This window comes from Diabrotica undecimpunctata, chromosome 6 (assembly GCF_040954645.1).
Source record: "Diabrotica undecimpunctata isolate CICGRU chromosome 6, icDiaUnde3, whole genome shotgun sequence".
Lineage (NCBI taxonomy): Eukaryota > Metazoa > Arthropoda > Insecta > Coleoptera > Chrysomelidae > Diabrotica > Diabrotica undecimpunctata.
In genome coordinates, this window is record NC_092808.1 from 106,162,725 (window position 1) to 106,177,871 (window position 15,147).

At 32.6% G+C, this 15,147-nt stretch overlaps 1 protein-coding gene across 1 annotated transcript in view; it reads left to right on the top strand.

The window, feature by feature from the left end:
* Positions 1 to 1,651: 1,651 nt before the first annotated feature.
* The window catches only part of tim (timeless), a 141,858-nt gene continuing 128,362 nt past the window's right edge, over positions 1,652 to 15,147 (top strand). Inside the window, exon 1 of the mRNA XM_072535062.1 lies at positions 1,652 to 1,833. The gene's annotated coding sequence lies outside the window, so the exon portion shown is untranslated. The remainder of the gene's footprint in view (positions 1,834 to 15,147) is intronic.

The window sequence follows — 15,147 nt, forward strand, 5'->3', positions numbered from 1 at the left end:
TCAACTTTGGTAAAAACAGTTTGACCACCATGTTGTTTAATGCATCGCCCATGTATTCTGTTCATTAACGTACCCTTTGGAATTTTGTATTTTTTCCATGCTGCATTAGCACTTATTTTGCCATCTAAAACTTCTGTTGAAACACTCTTCTAGCGTTTCCGCACTGTATCGTTTAAGAACTACCATGGACCATCATGGTGCATTTAATGCACCTTCCTTACGCTTATACACCCTCGGCATTTTACAAATTTATTGTCGATAAGTTCGTAATTATCTTTAAAAATATTTATAGCGTCAGCTCCCATCCGCGTTTCAAACTAAACTAACAATGAAACAATAAGCAGCGCGGATTCAATCTAGGTACGATGCAAGATCCTGCAACTTTTGACCTGATGGACATCTTCACCCCGGCGGTCAACTTCGCCCCAAATTCAAGCGAAAAGTTCATAAGTTGACAAATTTTAAGATTATAACAAAACTTAAAAACTTATTCAAAATTAGTAACTGGTATTTTTATCTACATTTAATGAATCGTTGAAATATTACCAACAGTTGCCAATAATATTTTACGTATAATGATTTTTATATCAAAGTTTAAGAATATTCATTTTCTTATAAATTAAAGGTTAATAATTTCGAGGCAGCGTTTTTAGTACATACAAGAAAAGAACTCTTAATTTTTACATAAAATATGTTCAACATGAAAATAATTAGCATAATTGACAATGAACATAATTAGCATAAACTTTACTAATATTAATAACAAAAAAGAAATGCGCATGTTGGAAACATTTTCGAACTTTTCAGTCAAATTCACCCCAACGGTCAACTACACCCCATTTTACGTAAATGGTTGCATACATGGTTGAATGGTCCCAGAATTATAGAAGTTTATGAAAAGGTCTAACTCTTATGTTAGGAAAATATTTTTAGCCTTTTAATTAATCAAAATAACCTTTTTTTTATTATTAAAATAATCAGTTAAAATCACTGAACCTTTTTGTAGCAGATAAACAGGTCTTTATTTATACGACTTTTACTGTTGTATCCAATTGCAGCACATTTAAAATATTTAAATTTCTTAGCAAGTTGATTTTTTCATTGGTATTATGTACCTACTATTTCATTAAAAAACAGAATTCTCGACAAAGACCGAACTTTTTTATATAATACAAGTCAACTGCAGTAGAGTAGGACTCGACGGTAGACATGACGGTAGACATTTTGGCAATGTGGAGGGGGTACGAGTTCGCGTTAGCCTAATACCGACCTATATTTCTGACCTTGTTGATCATTTTGACCATAATGAAGTTAAACAGAAAATGACTTAGTAAAGTTAAAATTAATAACTACCGTTTTATACCTAAAATTAGATTGAGATGCCAAAATATATAAAATTAATTTTTTTAAATGGATCCCTAATCTCGAGCTATTTTTTTTCTCGTGAAAATGGTACGGATGGCTCTCGGACTATAAGGAAAATAAAGTGTTTAACAATTGCGGAGTTTCCTTGCCAGAGCGCCTGCGAAAAAGAAAACACGGGTTGCATATTCACATGCTTATCAGCAAAACCGAAACACGTTGACTACGCACGTGCGTCTTCATCTTCAAAAGCAAGGATTTAGTTTGCCAAATAACCAACAAACTTAAAACGTTATGGATGTGTTTGTGTGTGTTCCCTAGTTTTTCGTTGTATTATTTTTAAGTCTGATTATTTTTACGCGTTTTGATATACTGTTTGGTGTTAGTTAATGTGCTTTTACTGTGATTTATAATTTTTAAATATTAATTAAAAAACTTTGATATTTTATTTACATTCATAAGTATTATTGGGTAAGTACTAATGGATTTAATTTAAACTTTTTTTAAGATATTATTTATCATAGATCATATTGAATATTTTAAGATATCAAAATCATTTTCAAGAATATTGATTTCTCAGTGAATAAAAATAAATTAAAATAAAATAAATTAATAAAAATAAAAATAAATTGATTAAAAGTTTTTTCAATATATTTCTCTTTAATTTTCTAATAGTCTAATCGTAGCTAAATTATTGGCATTTATTTTGGTGATAAAGGAATGACAAATAATTTACTTATTAAATGTGACCCCTGAATAACAAATTAAATTTAATAATTATCAAATCAATTTTAAAATTGTGTTCTTATTTTGCTCGGAACCACAGTGACAACACAGTAGGTATACCTAATAATAATTGATTTTGTTATTAAATGTAATATTGATAGGTATATGTGTTTAAAATTAATATTGTAAATTTTACCAATTGTAAATTGTAACCAAAAAAAACTCTGAGGTCCACGCCGAAAGCTTTAAGCATATGCATAAAGTATTGTAATCCACGTTGTGGATATTTTAATGTGTTTTAAGGCAGTGAAAAGTTTATTCCTTTTTATCCTTTAATTTTGCTGCTTGAACAGAGGTATCTTTTTTTTCAGTGCGCTCAAACCAAATAATGCACCTTTCTGATACATGAAAACTATATAGTACTGAATTATTTCTTCAAAATATCTATTTCAAGGTGTTCTTTTTTTTAAATTTTATAAAACTTTAATACATTTTTTCATTCTTGTAGAATATACGTTAATAGGTGAATAATATGAGAATACCATTAGTTTTTCATTAATGAAGGAAAATTTAATAATCTCTTTATTTTCTTAATTTTTAATTATTTATTTATTTATTTATTAATATACGGGATTACCTCCATTACAAAAAATATATATGTTAACATACAGTATTAAAATCAATCACGTAATCGCTTACAAACTAAGTGAAATTAAAATCTTAATTAATAAATCAAACAAAATATTAATTATATATGAAACAACATGAATTAAAATAAACAAAAAAAGTTCCTATTTTTCAAGCTCTTTTTATCCGATTTTTAAATGAAGTCAAGGAGACACCAAATATTTCTAAATTGTTCCTATTTATAATTTTCAATGTTCGCTCAACGGGTGAGTGCATACCATAATTTGTACGATGAAAAGGTATATAAAACAGATTAACATATCTGAGACTTCTGGAGGGAACATATAAGCCAATAGATTTTAGAAGTTCAGGACAACAAATTAAACCATTTATTAATTTAAAAACAAATACTAAATCAGAGTTATCTCGTAGGGCTTTTAATAAATTCATGTTGAGTGTTTTTAAAATATCGGTATAATTATGATTAGTAATGAGTATGTTTAATCACATTATAAAAATTTGTTCTGAAATCTCCCCAATGTATGGTATTATGAACTTACTTTACTTTATCGTGTCCGGACATGCCATTCATAAAATTTAGGCCTAGTATCGGGCTACGTCGATTCCATCTTGGTTGGTGAGCCATAAATCTTCGAGAGTACAGCGATGAGGACAGTTTCTGTATGTAAGAAGATGTTCCATATTCTGTGTTTCTCCACAGTCACAGTTCACATCATCTTGGTCAGTTTTTCCCCATTTTGCCATGTTTGATTTTACTGTAGCCACCCCCGTTCTTATCCTATTCATAGTTTTCCACGTTTTAAAGTCTAGAGACTGGCGGGTCCATTGAACCTGGGGAAGAGGAAAATACTCAGGCGGTTCATCCTGCACTGTCCCAAGGAAGCTTTTCCTAGATTTTAGTCGCAATTTGCGATCTGTTTAATTTTCTCTATGTGCTCTGCAACGCCTCTGCGTGTTGAGGGTTCTGCAAAATCCACTGCTTTATATAGAATTGAGAGTGGCTTTGGTTTCATCCACTCCGTTACTATCATGTATGTCTCATTTAGCGCAGTATCAACTTGTTTGGTGTGGGCAGATCTGCAGCTTTCTGAGTATGCTGTTCCTAGTTGTTACTTTCTCTCTCGTTTTTATGCAATATTGTCTGTAGGTGAGGGACCGGTCCAGAGTTACTCCAAAATATATAGGTTGGTTTATGTGTTCTTATGTATTACCATTCCACACAATTTGGAGTTTTCGCTTGGCTTCCTTTGCGCGAAGGTGGAAAGCCCAGACTTGGGTTTTAGAGGAATTGGGATTGGGAATTCTGCAGGTAGTACGTTGCCATTGTTTTTAAAACAGTTTCGAGTTTCTTCTCCACTTCTTTAAAATTATTTCCTTGAGCGCATATTGCAAGATCATCAGCATAGAGGAAGTGCTTGGTTTCGGTCGGAGTAGGTTGGTCGTTTGTGTATATATTGAAGAGCATTGGTGTTAAAACACTTCCCTATGGGAGGCCATTTTTTGAACTCTCCACCTACTTACTTGACCCTCCAGCATAACGAAAAAACGTCTGTTTTGCAGTAAGGAATATACGACCTTACCCAGATGGTGGTCATTGAGAGTGTCGTATAATTTGCGGAGCAATGTTTTGTGCCTTACTATGTCATAGGCTGCTGTCAAATCTACGAAAGCAGCCCCAGTTATAAATTTTTCTTGAAAGCCCTCTTCAATGTGTTCTGTTAGTGCGAGGACTTGACCGGTGCAAGATTTGCCGGGTCTGAATCCACCTGGTTGTGGGATGAGGTGCTTGTCGACATTTTTTTCTATTCTGGCGAGTATGAGTCTCTCGTATAGTTTGAAAAAGTGACACAACAGCGAGATAGATCTGTAGCTACTGGGGTTTTCTGGGTCCTTTGGTGATTTTAACAAGGCTATTACTTTAAATTTCGTCCATGATTTTGGAATTTCGTAGATTTTGCAGCACGTGTTATAAAATTGCAAGATCCAGTTTTTTGCTCCTTCGCCTAGATGTTTTATTTGTTCACTGCATATATCATCCACACCTGCAGATTTCCCGTTTTTAAACCTATTCATACCGTCGTGGAGTTCTTTTAGTGTAAAAGGAGTACCTAGGTGGTTTGTCTCCGACTTCAATCTTCTTCCAGTGTTTGGGCCCTTATATCGGTTCGAAGTTCTTCCACTCATAAGGAGTTGAGCAGCGACTTGGTTTGCTGTAACCTTGCAAGGTGGTTTATGTTCTTGTTTATGTTCTCTCTCTATTATGAAGATAATATCATACATCTCACCATAATTTGGTATTATGGAGACCATACAATAGATGCATATTCCACTTTAGATACGACCAAAGCATAATAAATCGTTCTTAAACCTCAAAAAGTCTCAGACAGTGCATAAGATAAAGCCTAAAGATTTTAATGAATTAACTGTTACATCATTTATATGTTGTAAAAAATGATGTTCATCAAATGTGACTCCTAAGTCTTTTATTGTTTTGACATAAGACAATTCATTATCATTAATTGTATAAGAAGTATCATATTTTTTAACTTCTACAAAAACTTATATGACAGAAATATTATTCTCACACCAAATACTTCTCCGGTCTAAATCTTCTTGAATTAAAGTTATGTCATCATTTGAATCTACGGATTTAAATAATTTCAAATCATCTGCAAACATCAGGAAATCACAGTTTCTAAAACATTCTGATATATCGTTCACAAACATATTAAATTACAAGGGTGAACAGTGAGCTCCTTGGGTTACTCCTGCCTTTACATGAACAATATTTGAATTAAAACAACCTATTCACACTTGTGTGCGGTCTCTTAAAAAGCTGCTAAACCATTGTAAGGATTAATAACTGAAGCCAAAGCCATTTAATTTTTCTAATAGGATGTTATGATGTCTCTGATCTGATGACTCTGTCAAATGCCTTGGAGAAGTCAATATAAATAGTAACTATCTGACTGTTATTCTCCGTTCAATATTTTTGTTCAGAGTACTAAATTTGTTATCGTTGATTTATTCTGAGAAAATCCATGTTGGTTGTATATTAGGCACTCTTTACAATAAAATTTTAATTGATCAGATTGAGCAGATATAAGAAGGATTCCATTTAGTTGGAAAAACTGATGTCTTTAATGATGACTCAAAAAGAAGGTGTAAAGAAAACTTTAGAAAATAATCAGGAATACCATCTGGATCACTGCTTAACTTGTTAGGTAAGGATAAAATAAAAATAAATAACGTAAGTTGGCATTAAACCATTTTAAACCATTTTGGATAACTAGATGTTCTAAATCTTCACTTCACTGGTACAAACAATGATAATGAGATATTAAGTATGTTGTAAAATTCTGTTAGAGCATCTTCAATATTTGACAAATTCAAATGGTCTTCCCAAAGTATCATCGAAAGATAGTTTTTGAGATCTTCATAGTCTGCGTTTAAAAAATCATGATAAAATTCAGTATATTCTAATGACTTACCTCTAGATTCAAGTAAACTAATATTGTTTAGTGTAAGTTATGTTATGATAGCTATTTTTAAAAATCGGATTTGAAGCTTTTGCTACTTGTAAATTACAAACATTTGTAAATAGTAAGTCTAAAAACACATTTCTTTCATTTGGAATATTAATAATTTGAAAAAATTCAAGAAACCAGAGAACTCTAAAAAGAAAGCTAAGTACAATGCATGTTAACCTAGAGGACAATTCACCAGGACACCTAATTCATTGTTATCCCATGAAGCGTCAGGAAGTTTAAAGTCTCCGAATATATATATATATATATATATATATATATATATATATATATATATATATATATATATATATATATATATATATATATATAGTATGGTGGAAATGAAAGGAATACATTCGTTATTTCGTAAACCGGAGACTTTAAGGAAAAATCCTGAAACCCGTCGATTTCTATTTTTAAATAAGCTATTCGTAAGAATACATTTTTATTTTTGACGTCATCTATGTGAGCATGATGACGTCATTGCTAAAATTTTTGAATAGAAAGGAGGGTATTGTAATACATCATTTGAAATGTCTTTTAAATACCTGTTCAGCTATATCAATATGTCTAAGTAATTAAAGTTTGTAATTGTTTAAAAAAATAATTAAATTTTTATAATTACAATAAATATTTATTAAGTATTATTCAATAAATACAACGAAACCTAAATTAAGTGCTCAAATTGTTTACCTTTAGCTAAAATACAATGAGAAAGGCGTGCCGCGAACTCTTCTCTAACATTCTCTAAAACTTCCGGAGTTATTTGAACAACCTCAGTACGTATTCTTTCTTTCAGTTCATTAATATTTTGTGGTCTATTTTGATACACCTTACTTTTTAAATATCCCTATAAAAAGAAATCAAGAGGAGTCAAATCAGGTGACCTAGGCGGCTATTCTATTGTTCTTCTTCGACTTATCCACCGATTTGGAAAGACGTTGTTTAAGTAGTTGCGTACCAAGACAGCATAGTGTGGAGGCGCACCATCTTGCTGTAGCCATAAATCATTTCTGTTTGGAAACAACCGGTTCAATTCTGGAAGCAAGAAATTTTGAAAAAATTCTAAATATCGAGGACCTGTTAAGTTTTCTTCGAAAAAGTATGGTCCAATACACCTATTATCTATTATTCCCACCCAAACATTAATTTCCTCTGGGTATTGAGTACGGTACTCTTGCATCCAGTGTGGATTTTCCGTAGCCCAGTACCGATAAGTTTGACGATTGACATGACCGTTTAGTAGAAATGTAGCTTCATCAGAGAAAATAATCTTTTTTAAAAACATCGGATCTCTGTTATTTCTTTCCATTATAATGTCACAAAATTCAATTCGTCTATCAAAATCATCTTCCATAAGTTCTTGTTCTAAACTTACTTTGTAGGGATGCCACTTTTCCTTCTTTAGCTGTTTAAGAACTGTTGAATGGTCCATGTCATTATCTAATGCTACTTGCCGTGAACTGTTATGAGGATTATCTTGAAAAGCTAACAGAACGTCTACTTGTTGGTTTTCAAATATTGGTTTTTTACTACCTTTAGGAAGGTCTTTACCATGACCCGTTTGTCTAAATTTTTTCTCAATTTTGCTTACAGTGGATTGTGAAATTGGTTCTCGACGGGGGTATTTGTTATTAAATAACGCACATACTTCTTTCTGCGTACGTGTTTTATCTCCATAACCAATCATTATGAGAATTTCAATTCTTTGCGTTTCAGTTAGCTTCATGTTCAAAGATACAAAGACTTTTTGAATACGTTTACTACAATAATACTATTAATCACTTGACAGGAAGATTATTAAGTTTGAATGTCCAACTATCAATGTTCATATTGATAAGGTAACTAGTTTTTTTAAAAAGGTAAAAAGTAGATAAAAAAGACATTTCATTACCAGTGATGGCCTTTATAAAATTTATTTTTGGGTGTCAATAATACATCATATCAATACTTAATAAATATTTATTGTAATAATAAATATTTAATAATTTTTTTAAACAATTACAAACATCAAATACTCAAACATATTGATATGGCTGAATAGGTATTTAAAAGACCTTTCAAATGATGTATTACAATACCCCCTTTCTATTTAAAAATTTTAGCAATGACGTCATCACGCTCACATAGATGACGTCAAAAATAAAAATGTATTCTTACGAATAGCTTATTTAAAAATAAAAATCGACCGGTTTCAGGATTTTTCCTTAAAGTCTCCGGTTTACGAAATAACGAATTTATTCCTTTCATTTCCACCGTACTGTATAATATACAGTGTACAGTGTACAGTGTACAGTGTATATGTCTTATGATGACTATACCTTTTGAGATATATCTTCGACTGATAAACAGCGATCTTCATATATTCGTTTTACAGATTTTGAAGGAATGTATACCCCCTCAATTATAAAATTTTCTTTACCAAATGAACATAAAAGAAAAAGTTGTTTGATAGATTTGTACAAAGGTTTCAGCACAGTTGCCTTAATGTAGTCTTTAACAATCAAAATACCCTCTCCCCTTGAATTATAACTAAGAATCACATCTAAAAGTTCTATATGAAGGTATTTTAATTTCATAGTTTAAAATATGCTCGGATAAACAACTTTAAACAAATATAAATATGTCATAATCAGAACATAAAACAGAACTAATAAGATCTTGAATTTTTTTACGAAGTCCTCCGACGTTCTGACAATAAACTTGTAATGGGGATGAAATTAGTTTTTTCCTTCTCTCTTGAATGATTCAATTTTTGGTACACCATTTCTGTATTTTTTCGCATTTATTTTGTCTGTCTTAATCCTTTTCAAGCTTTACTGAACTTATCCCTTTGGATAGTTGTTTGATCACTATTTATTTTGATTGTTGAGTTCTGTATTCTTTTTTTATTCCTTAAAATGTCCTTAACAACAATATTATTGCAAAAAATAACTCTTAGAGAACGAGGCTTAGTACCTGTGTTCTTCTCTACTCGAATAAATTTTAATACATCATCCATTGCTTCATCTTTTCGTATTTGCTCCATAATTTGCTCCATAATTTGCTCGCCTTTAGTTCTGTCATGTTTTATCCTATCTTCAATATTCAAAGAATTTAATTCGGGAACATTAAACAACATTACATTGTTATATTTAACAAATCTCTCGTTTATTTATATAAACATTTCTTCAAAGGACAAACCTGACGCATTGGAGCTGCATTTCAGTTCATCAATAGTCTTCCTTAGATCACAAAAACCTGGTTTTTTTTTCGTGTAAGGATTTTTCATTGGCACATTTAAGTTTCTCTACTTCAATCTTTAAATAGACTCCAAAATTGGTACTAACAGTAAACCTTGCTCACAATCCTCACAGAAATATTTTAGTTTCCTAGTATCTGCTGCTAATTGAAGACGTCTTACTTCTGTGGCTGTTACACTGACGCAATTAATATGTAAAGCTCTCTTACATCCATCACACTTAAATAAAGTCTTATCTTCTGGCGCATTTTTCTTGCATATCAAGCGTTTACCCATATTTGAATATTTAATTTATAATACCTTTATACGTACTAATACCTTATTATACCTCACGTCACTAGTAGATTACTTATCTATTGCTTTCAATGTGTCCTAATTACTTACCTAAGTTTTTGTTTGAAAGATAAGAACTAAAGCTGTAAACCTCTCATTGCAGTTATTGCGATTTACAAACAAACAAATTGTTTTTTCAAAAAAGAAAAATGATCTTCATATACCTTGTAGTAATTATGCATATCTTGAAGTAACTTATTAATTAATTGTTAATATTTACTTGTAAAACAACAGTTTTTTGGGAGCATTTGCTAATGACATCCTTCGAGGTTGATTGATTTGTAACGAACGAATTTTTAATATTTTTCTTCTTCTTCCCCTTTATCAGCAATTCTGCTTATTCATTAGCCGTTTAATAGCTATATAGAAGGTTGTCACTCCATCTTTTGCGAGGTCGTCTGACACTTCTTCTTACGATTGGTTATTAATCTCTTGCTATTTTGACCACACGGGTCTCTTTCATTCTGCTTATGCAATCATTTCATTCTTTTTTCTGTATAGGGTCCATTCGTTTATACACTGTATGTTACATTTTTTTCTGATATCTTAACTCCTCTCTTGATCTCTCAGCGTGTTTCCTGTAATTATTGTCAGTACTCTCAACTCCGCTGTTTCCAGTAGTCTTTGTGTTGTGGCTATGTAGGGTCTTGTTTCTGATCATGAATGTCATTATTGATCATCTCAATGTGAATAAGTCGATTTTGCCATATAGTATTATTTTGGCATCCCGTCAGTCTATTTGCATTTTGTACTCGATCTATCACTTCTTGGTCCAGGTCTCCATAGCTAAAAAGTGTAATTCCAAGGCATTTTATTTCCAATAGTCAATCTTTCTCCTTTTGACCAGCTGCTTCTTAAAACCTACTAATAATTCAGTTTCTGCGATCTATATTAAGACCACAATATTTGTGAATATTTATTTTCTTTGATCATTTGTAATTTCTTGACAATTCTTGCCACATTTTTTATTTTTCTATGGATTTTCATTTGCTTGCATTTTTTCTTCATTTAATTTTTTGTAACGTTTACCAGATTGTCTTGCTTCTTGATTAATATTCCGCTGGTTTATTTTCGTTACTTTTGTTTCAATATATGTAGCCTGTAGCAATGTGTTCTATGTTCGATGTTTAAACTGTTTGGCATTAATTCTTCTTCTTCAAGTGCCCTGTCCGTTGCGAACGTTGGCTATTAACATGGTAATTCTGATCTTGTTTGCGGCGCTTCTGAATAGTTCGACCGATGTGAGTACGAACCACTTCCTCAGATTTTGGAGCCACGAGTGTCTTCTCCTGTCTGACCCTTACTGTCTATTTTTCCCTAAACAATCAATTGCAGTAGACGGTACTTATCGTGATTTAATATGTGGCCTAGATATTCAAGCTTTCTTTGTTTAATTGTATTCACGATTTCTTTCTCCTTTCCGATTCTTTGGATTACCTCTATGTTGGTGACATGTTCGGTCCAGGATATACGAAGAATGCGTCGGTACACCCACATTTCGAATGCTTCTAGTTTTCTCGTGAGCGTCTCCGTCAGCGTCCAGGCCTCCACACCATACAGTAAGATCGGAAAAATGTAGCATTTAACTACACGTAGTTTTAGGGGAAGAGACAAATCCCTGCTTATGAGGAGCTTTTTCATATTGCTCTAGCTCGTTCTATTCTCGCCTTAATTTCTGTGGCGCCCCATTTTGCATTTACGTTGGTGCCAAGGTACACATAAGGTTCTACATGGTCAATTAGTATGTTACTTATCCGTAACTGTCGAGCAGGCTGTTGCTTCCTGCTTATTAGCATCCACTTTGTCTTCTTGAAGTTGAGGCTCAGGCCGTATTCCTCACTAACTGAATAAACTCTCTTCATTACCTGCTGTAATTCGTCTATGGTACTGGCAAGGATCACCGTGTCGGCATTAATTGCTTCCCGAATATATTTCTCTGCCTTTTTTCATTACTATTTATTGCATCACTACTGTCACTTGAAGATGTGTCTTCTAACATAAGTTAAAACCGCTCCCCTCCCTCAAAGCTTCAATAAGAAATACCTCATTGTCAGTTAAATAATCTAAATAAGAAACACGTTTTGCGACGCGTTTCCAAGCGATAAAAAAATGGTAGCAAGAAATTGATTTTTAAAGCAGCTTTTATCTGTGATATGACAAGAACCAGAAACCACAATGCTAAATTTCACTAGGGAGTTGACACGAGGTTGAGCAACCTCGGGTGAAATAACTAATAAAATTAAAGACATCCTCATTCACCATCATGAATATTACAATTTTACAGTATCTTAGTGATCTTACTACACACACACACACACACACATATATATATATATATATATATATATATATATATATATATATATATATATATATATATATATATTTGTTGAATTAAATGGCCAAATATTATGGCCTAGGAGGACAAATGAACTTCCCGTGCTCGAATCGGTATTAGTAGAGTGTTATGACTCATTTCAGCATATCCCTGCTTCATTAGACACTCCGGCCTTAATTTAGATTGGATTAACGGTCGTACTCCTTTTCTCGATATATATATATGTTATATGAGAAAATATTAACCTTGAACTAGCTTAAGTTCGCCGACTTCAGATTTCATCATCCCATTCCCATAGAAACCGCTGAGCACGCATTAGAACTTTGTACGAACCGTTGGCCAACATTCATGGGAACAGCAATTCAGCACTTCATACCAAACCTATAAATTACCATTCTCAGATGCCGGAATCACTCTTAGCTGCAACTTCGACCAGTCCAGTTAATGTAGTCATTTTAAATTAATTTAATTTTGTACTATTATTTAATATTTAATTTGTAACAAATAAAGTTCTTTTTTTAAAAAGTCAAATAAGTGATTAGTGATCTAACAATTGGCGCAAAGTCAGTAGGATCCGGTTAACGTTGCTAGAACACGTGTATACTCACTGGCAGCGGCGGATTCTCATCCCTTAACGGAACAAAGAATCTACGGAAGTCCTCACTCCTGTGACCTACGGAAGGAACACCTAGTGAAGCCCCTGGTAGCCGAGCAGAGAGAACAAGACAACCCTTAAAGAAGAAAGCATCTCCGAACAACCTCACTCCTGTAATCTACGGAAGGAACACCTAGTGAAGCCCCTGGTAGCTGAGCAGAGAGAACAAGGCGTCCCGATGTTCTTCTTTATGTAAGTGGATTTTGAATCATCTCGTTAATAATTTTGTTATATTATTTACGAAATTGACTATACTGCAAGTCAATTAATCAAGACACATAAAAAAAAATACAAGTTGATTATCTAATATTTGAAATTATTGATATTTCTTTACATACTATTTTATACTGATATTTTATTGACATATTTTTTTTTACTTGCTATATTTTGGTATATTTTCTCTTGATATATTTTTATTTGGTATATTTGATACATTTTTGTTGATATATTATTTGATATTTTTATATTGATACATTTTTGCCCTTTATATACCACCACATTTTTTTTCTCCCTTACATACTGATACATTTTATATTTCTCCATACTTCTATTTTTCATTTTCGTTTAAAAATATCTCGAAAAATGCCTGAGACACGTTCCCAGACTCAACAAGAAATCGAACCATACAAGCTTTCGGAAATATTTTCTATTATCCCAGAATTTGAAGGCGATCCGATTTCTCTTTCTACATTTTTAGATGCGTGCGACTGTGCTTTTAAAATGGCCACAGGCGATCAGCGCGTTCTATTAACGATTCACGTAAAAAATAAACTCAAAGGTAAAGCTGCACAGCTTATTAATTCTAGAAAACCAATTTCTTATTCAGAAATAAAACAATTACTAAATCTACATTTCGGAGACAGTAGAGACCTGACCTCCTTAATACAAGACTTACAAAGACTAAGACAACTATCTAACGAATCTCCTCTAACTTTCTTTAACCGTTTACAAGTTCTGAATGCAAAAATGCACGCCTCGATCCAAGTAGCAAATTTATCCCCAGATCAAAAAACTGCCCAATGTGACTTAATCGATACCATGGCCCTAAACACACTTTTAACCGGTTTAGAACCCCGTCTAGGACAAATTATTAGGGCTAGTAATCCAAAAGACCTCATTGAAGCAAGCAATCGTATTAGACGCGAACTTCAATTGTCATATTTTGAAGAACAAAAATCTAATTCTAGATCAACTATTCCTAAACCCTCTCAACCAATGAGAAGACCCTCATCTCAGTTTACAAAATGTACAAATTGTGGCCGCATTGGTCATCTAAATAGTGAATGCCGCTCTTCACGTTTCGTACAGCCAAACCAAACTTTTTCTAGGCCACACGGTTACCAAAACCAATATAATAATGGACCTAACAACTATCAAAACAATCAGAACCCTAATAGGAATCAATATTCGTCCAACAATCCAAATTTCAACCAACAGAGACCTTCCTTTTCATCTCAAAATCAAAATCGTCCATCTGTTATTCAAAGAAACCCAAACTTCCAAAGAGCACATGTTTTAAACGAATACCCTGATGAAATGACGACTAACTATTATACAGACGATTACTATACAGATAATTATTATAATACCGATAATTATGAAAACTATGAAACAGATTATTATACAGAAAATAATCCACAAACTGATAACATTTACGAAACCAATAACACACAAAATTATCAGGATTTTCTTTCACTTCAGAATCGAAATCATCCTCCCAATCATACGAACCCCTCAACGGATATTACGAATATCCAAGAACAAATCCAAGCACTCAACTTGGACAACTTTCACCCGAATCTCAATTTTCCCGAACAGACATTCATGTAACCCCATTTCATACAATGAGTTCCAAAAATTTATATTACATTAACGATGCTACCAACACTTTTAAACTTTTAATCGACACAGGTGCTGGAATCACTGTTTTCAAAGAAAACACAGCACGCAATTATCATAATAGATTTCCTGAAAACGTTACTATTCAAGGTATAACCGATCAAAAATTGTTAATAACAGAATCTGTCCTGATTCCCTTCACTGCCGATAATCCTCACAAAGTCTTTATTTTCAATCTAGACATTGATTTCGATGGCATAATAGGCCTAGACTTTCTAGATCATTATGAATGCGTAATAGATCTCAAATCCCGACAGTTGCATACAAATTTTAAAACTGTCACCCTTCACAAAGTAGGACACGAGACAAACACACCTCCTAAAGACAAAACACCGACACACCCTACAGAAATAAGACAAAACGAACCTAAAATAAAAATTAAATCAGATTCTAAACAGGAATCAAATTTAAAATA